Below are 6,898 nucleotides of genomic sequence, written 5' to 3' on the forward strand. Positions count from 1 at the left end.
CACCATGGTCTCCAAAACAAATATTTTTATAATAAGGATAGATACCAAGCTAGGGATAGTAGAAACAGGGGCCAATAAAGAAACTTTAGGAAATGAATTACTCAAGCCAATGCTGTTTTGTATATCGAGTAGTGATTAGTTAGTATTGGTATACAAGATATATATGCCAAGTAAAAAATGTTTTCCACTTACAAAGAAATGGATACTGATAACTTGAATATGAAAAACTCATCAACCTTTAAAGTACTAGGAGTTGAAAAGATCATACTAAAAATAACTTTTAAAAAGCTTATTACCTTTTATAATATACTATATATTATTGATATTCGAAATAACTTAGTGCCTAGCTCATTGTTAAGTAAAAATAAATTTAAAATGATCTTTAAGAGTGATAAATTTATAGTCTCTAAAAATAAAATATTTATAGAAAAGGGTTATTTTAGTTAAGACCTATTGAAAATGAATATAATAACTAGTACTATAACTAAGGATGAGATGAATAATAACAATAATGCCTCTTCTTTTTACTTGCTGGAGTCTTGTGATATGTGATATGACATGTTAAGATATATGAATTACAATTCTATATAAAGGTTAATTTATCTTAATTTATTACTAGGTAAGTTCTTGATAAAAAAAAATCATAAGTGTGAGGTTTGTGTAGAATTAAAATTTATAAAATCATATATTTTTAAAGAATTGAAAGAAGTAGTGAATGTCTAGATTTAAACCACATGGATATTAATGATTTAAAGTTTATGCAAACTATAAAATGAAAAAAAGTATTATAATAATTTTAAAGATGATTACACAAGGATATCTAATACCTATTTTTTTAGAAACAAAAGTAAGGCTTTTGAAATGTCTAACCATTATAAGATTTAAGTAAAAAATTAACTTAATAGAAAATAGAAAATAATAAAGATGGAGAATATGAAGCATTTTTTAGGTAGTCTTATTTTCAAAATAGTATTATCCACCAAACTATTTCTCCTCATTCACTTCAAAAAAATGACATTGCAAAATATAAAAATCAAACACTAAAATAAATAATGAATGTTGCATTAATAAGTTTAAAAGCGCCATAGAACTTATAAGGAAGATAATTATAATTGCTAATTATATACTTAATAAAATATCCTACAAAATGTAAACAAACATTGTATGGAAACATAAGAGGTTAAAGAATAGCTATTTCCTTATTTATTTTGGGTCCTAAAGGGCTGCACTACATCTTATTTAGTCAAGGGTCCTTTTTAAAAAAGGGTTTTTTTCAAAAATTAATTTTATTTTTATTCATAGTGTGTAACAACTTTGTATTATTTTTAGAATTATTATTCATATTTTAGGCCTTATGTGAGATATTTTGGGCCTTTTTTTAATTTAGATTGATGTTAACTCATTAAGTCATCAGGGATTTACTTTATTTGTAGTATAAGTATTAAGATATTATTTTTTAAGTTGGATTATATATTGATTGTTGCACCTTATGTTGTGTGATTGTGAGAGGTTTCTTATATTTTAGTTCTTTGTTGAACTGCTCTTACTTATTATAGAATTAACAAAAAATGGTATCTTTTCTTTGTTTGGGTTATTTAAGTCTTATTTTATTATTTTTTCTATTTTCATGCCTTTGTTTTGTCTTTGTATTGTTTTAATTGAGTCTATATGTTATTTGGGATTGCATTATTAAGTTGTTAGTTTTTTTTATTTATTGTGAATTAGTTCCTTAAAAAACTCAAAATTTTGAGATTGAGTGTTAGCTTTTTGAGGAAAAAACGATCTAAAAACATAATTGAAATGGAATAACAAGGTAGAGTTAATCTTTGATTGTCATCATTACTTTGATAAAAAGAAAGTAAAACTTGTTGTTATTGAGTTTATTGACCATGCTATTAATTAGTGGGATTAGATTATTTAAGGTAGGAGAAGGAAAAAGGAGAGACCTATAGAGAATTAGTATGAGATGAAAGCAATTATGAGAAAGAGTTTGTTCCTAGATATTATTATAGAAAAGTATTTTAGAGATTACAGAGTTTGGCTCAATGGTTTAAAAGTGTGAAGGATTACTATAAAAAAGATGGAGAATGCAAAAATTAGAGTTAATATTATGGAGGATGAAGATACTACAATGTCAAGGTTTTTGAATGGTTTGAATAGAGAGATAACTAATGTGGTTGAGATAGAAGATATGGTTCATATGACTACTAAAATAAAGAGGTGGTTAAAGAGATAGGTCAGAATACACTAATGAGGTAAATCAGGTTCTTTCTTAGGCTAGAGGATGGATTATAAAAGAGAGGTGATTTCCCCTTTAAAGGTAAATACAGTGGAAACAAAACCAAACTACCTAAAGTTATAAATAAAGATTTGGCCACTATTGTCTAAAGTAAAAAAAAAAAACTAATCATAACCATGATTTATTAAATGTTTTAGGTGTTTGAGTAATGGACACATAACTTTATAGTGTCCAAACAAAATGATTATGGTTTTGAGAGAACATAGAAAGATTGAATTTGAAAGTGACATATTAAAAAAAAGATGAGACACCACCATTTGAGGATTATAGTGATGTTTATACAATTAATGAAGATGTTTTGGTGATTAGGAGATCACTTAATATTCAGATAAAAAAGGATGACGTAGAGCAAAAACAAAAAGAAAAGAGGAGAACATCTTCTATATTAGATATCATATAAGTAATAAGGTAAATGGTTTGAATATTAATAATAAGAGTTATATCAATGTTGTTGGTACTAAACTCGTTAAAAAATTAAGTATGAACGTTATTAAACATGAAAGATCTTATAGACTTTAATAGTTGAATTAACATGGTGAAGTAAGAGTTACTAAACAAGTTTTAATTTCTTTTATAGTTGGAAAATATAATAATGAGATTATGTGTGATGTGGTTCCTATATGTGTTATGTATTTATTGTTGGGTATACTTCATAATTTGATAAAAAGGCCAAGCATAATAGGTTTAAGAATAAATATTTTCTTGAAAAGGATGGAAAGATATCCACACTTCTGTCATTGCCACCCAGACAAGTTTATAAAGACCAATCGAGACTAAAAAAAAAGACAAAGCTAAAAGTTCATAACAACCATATGAAGATATGAGGAAGAGTGAAAATAATAAGAGCACTAAGAGAAAATATTCAGCTAAGGTAAAGAAAAAAAAGGGCGCTAAAAGATGATAATTTGTAAAAAATAAAATAAAGAATCATGTTATTTTTAAATAAAAAAATATTAAAAATCCTTAATTTTCTGACATGCTTATGAGTTTATTTATATATAATGAGACATATTTTAACACATATAAAATTCATTCTTATATTTCTCATGTTTGTTTGTTTTTTTTTTATTGTAGGATTATAAAAATATTTTTCTGACGAGGTGCCTAGTAGGTTGCTATCTATTAAGAGAATTGAATATCAAATTAATTTTGTATTTGGAGCAGTAATATCTAATTGTCCAGCCTATAGAAATAACTTTTAGAAGACAAAGAAACTTCAAAAACAAGTAAATAAGTTGATATCGAAAAGTTATATAAAAGAAAATGTAAGTCATTGTACAGTTCTAATGTTATTAATATTAAAAAAGATGGGACTTAAGAGAAAATATAAGTCATTGTATAGTTTTAATGATATTAATATCAAAAAAGGATGGGATTTAAAAAGGATAGGACTTAAAGATCTTATACTTGAAGCAACAATATTTGCTCATCCAACCTCTGTGAATGCATGGGCGAAACTATGAGCCATTAGTTATTTTTACTAAATAAAGTATTGTATTATCTTTATATTTTACTTATGTCAATATTTTTTAGTCTTAGGCTTGCCAAGCTACACAAAAGGTTTCCTACCTAAATAAAAAAAATAAAAGCAAGTTTTATGATTATTTAGATTTTAAAAAGTTAGGTCCAGGCTCGTTGATTGATTACCTTGTTTTTTAAAAAAAAAGAAAAGAAAAAAGAGGTTATCTCTCTAAAAATTATGAAAAATAAGATTTATAATTGATGCACCTCATATTTTTTCTAATTAAACTTAATCAATATTTCTACATTAATTTCTACAACTTAATAATTTCTTATGGTAATTTTAAACAACAACTATAAGAGGGCATATCAAAATTAGAAGCATAAAAATTTTGAACTAAAAGTCCAACAACAATAAGTTCTGTTAATATAATATATGCATAATTATGTTTTTTAAATTTTTTGTTAAGTTGTTATTATAGTATACATTTCGAGTTACCTATCATGTTAAGATTAATTAATATCCACTAAAAAACTCTTTACAAAGACAAGTCTTTTATAGGCATTGAAACGTGAGATAATATTGGAGAAAGAATAAAACTTTGGAGGGAATTATGTCAGGCAGATAGGGAAGAGGAAGATCAAAGTTAGAAAGAAACTTGACAAAAATTGCTTGGATTTTCTTTTGGCATGGATACTTGAATTCAACCTGAAGGAATGGAGAGTGTGGTCGTAGGGCAACTAGTGCGGACCTCTTCACAAAGAGCCAAGGCTCTTTCCATATTAGCAACTATGTCAATAATATTAGGCCTCTCCTTTGCCTCTAAATTTACAGGATGCACTGCAGTAGAGGCCGTAAGCTCCACTGCTTCAGTCTCTTGCATCTCCGGTAGCCCCACCCTTTTGTCCAACACATTCTGCAGCTTCCCTTTCGCTATCAATGGTGTTGCTAATATGATTCTACGTACAATCTTCATCATTCTTGAACTCAAGCCCTCTTTCCTGTCAAAAGTTCTAATAATACCACTCCTACACCATAAACATCACCCTTTGCTGTTAACACATTTAATAATAAATAATACTGAGGATCAATATATTCTACTGCATGTCCCGACTGCCCTGGTTGACATGAATTATTGATCGGATTTTGGTCCCGTTAGTGATTTTTAGCTGTCAAATCTGCATCAAGCAGAAAATTTGAGGACTCGATGTCTCTATGAATAATTGTGCAGATGCTCAATCCCTCTAGCCGCGTCTAATGCAATCTCGAACAAATAAAGGGAAAACAAATTTCCAAGAGCTTGGGTTTGTTTTTCTTTTTTTAAGCCGAGAGATTGAGAAAATTGTACTTCGAATTGCCTTTACCAGTTGAAGTTTCAAATCAGAGAATTTAAGAAAAACAGCAGGTATAAGTCGTCCTATATGGAGAAAAACAGTGCAAGAGGTGGATAAAATCCCATCGTACGAAGAATAGAGAGGCAGAGTTGCTGAAGATTATCCAGAATAAAAAATTCTGATCTTATTATACAGAATTCAGCCGTGCACTGGACTCAAATATGAACTTAGCTAGAATATTAACAGTCTTATTTTCCCAAAACATGACATGGGATTTTGGAGAATATGATAATTTAAAATGTTTTAAACAGTAAAAAGGCGCACGCACCTTGACAAGCAGTTCCTTGATGCATCACTTCAGAATACTCGACTGCGTTTCCAAACATGTGCAGTTAAATTCTGATCGGACAATGTTGACAAGTTTAAACTCTGATCTCACGCCTACATACCTCAGATGGGACTTCGGGCCTCGAACCTTCTAATTCCCTATTGGCGAGCGGTTGCTAGGAAAAGCCATACTGGAACACTCAGTATCGTGTCCCTAGGAAACTGAAATTTCTTCTTTGTAAAACAGGAACGTGCACTGAAGATCAACGAGCACAGGTGTCCCTTGTTAGCAAAGGACTGTAAAAGGAGGGATGCTAATTTACTTAATATCTTTTCAATAACAACTCATACATTTAATAAGTTTTTGATTTTGTATTTTTTTAGATTGATTTTTATTGTTTTTAATTATTTTTTTTAAATTTATATATTTATAAAATATTTAAGAGTGTGGTAGTATTTATTTTTTAGAGTGATTTTTGTGTAGAAATACATCAAAATAAATTTATTTTATTTTTTAAAAATTATTTTTGACATTTCTAAAAACATAAAAAAAAATTAATTTTAAACAATTAATTTTTTTCAAAATTTGATTAAATGATGGTTGCACCACCTAACCAAACACCTATTAAATAAACATTATAGAAAAACAAATAGAGTAAAATCTTTAGTCATATCCATTGGATTGGATTGATATTAAATTTTTTCAAAAAATAAATTGAACGATTTTATTTTGATAAAAAGATGATATATAGGTTGAGGACCTTTCAATTCCTTATTGGCGGGCGGTAGCTAGGAAAAGCCATACTGGTTCCCTAAGAAACGGAAATTTGTTCTTTGTAAAACAGGAACGTGCACTAAAAATCAACGAGCACAGGTGGTTTACTTAATATCTTTTCAATAACAAAAATTTGGATGTTTTTTTTAGATTGATTTTCATTGTTTTTATTTTAAAAAAACTTATGTATTTATGAGATATTTAAAAACATGATAACAATTATTTTTCAAAATGATTTTTGTTTAGAAATATATCAAAATAATTTTGTTTTATTTTTTTAAAATTATTTTTAACATTAACAGATTAAATTAATTTAAAAATAAAAAATTAATTTTAAATAATTAATTTTTTTTTCAAAATTTGGTGAAATGATGGTTGCACCACCAACCAAACACCTTCATATTAAATAAACATTATATAAAAACAAATAGAGTAAAATCTTTAGTCATTCCTACACTTTAAATAATTGATTCACTTTTTTTTTAAATAACTAGTTTTTGGATTTTTATTTATTTCAATCATTTTAAGTGTTTTCAATTATAGGTATCACTAAATGTAAAAAATTAAAAACATCTTCAATAAAAAAATAGTTTGAAAACTGTGTGTGTGTATATATATATATATATTAAACCTGATCCGATGATCCACTGGATTGATATTAATTTTTTTTAAAAAGAAATTGAACGATTTTATTTTGATCA

Source organism: Populus euphratica, unplaced genomic scaffold (genome assembly GCF_000495115.2).
Source record: "Populus euphratica unplaced genomic scaffold, PopEup_1.0 scaffold12.1, whole genome shotgun sequence".
NCBI classification, from domain to species: Eukaryota; Viridiplantae; Streptophyta; class Magnoliopsida; order Malpighiales; family Salicaceae; genus Populus; species Populus euphratica.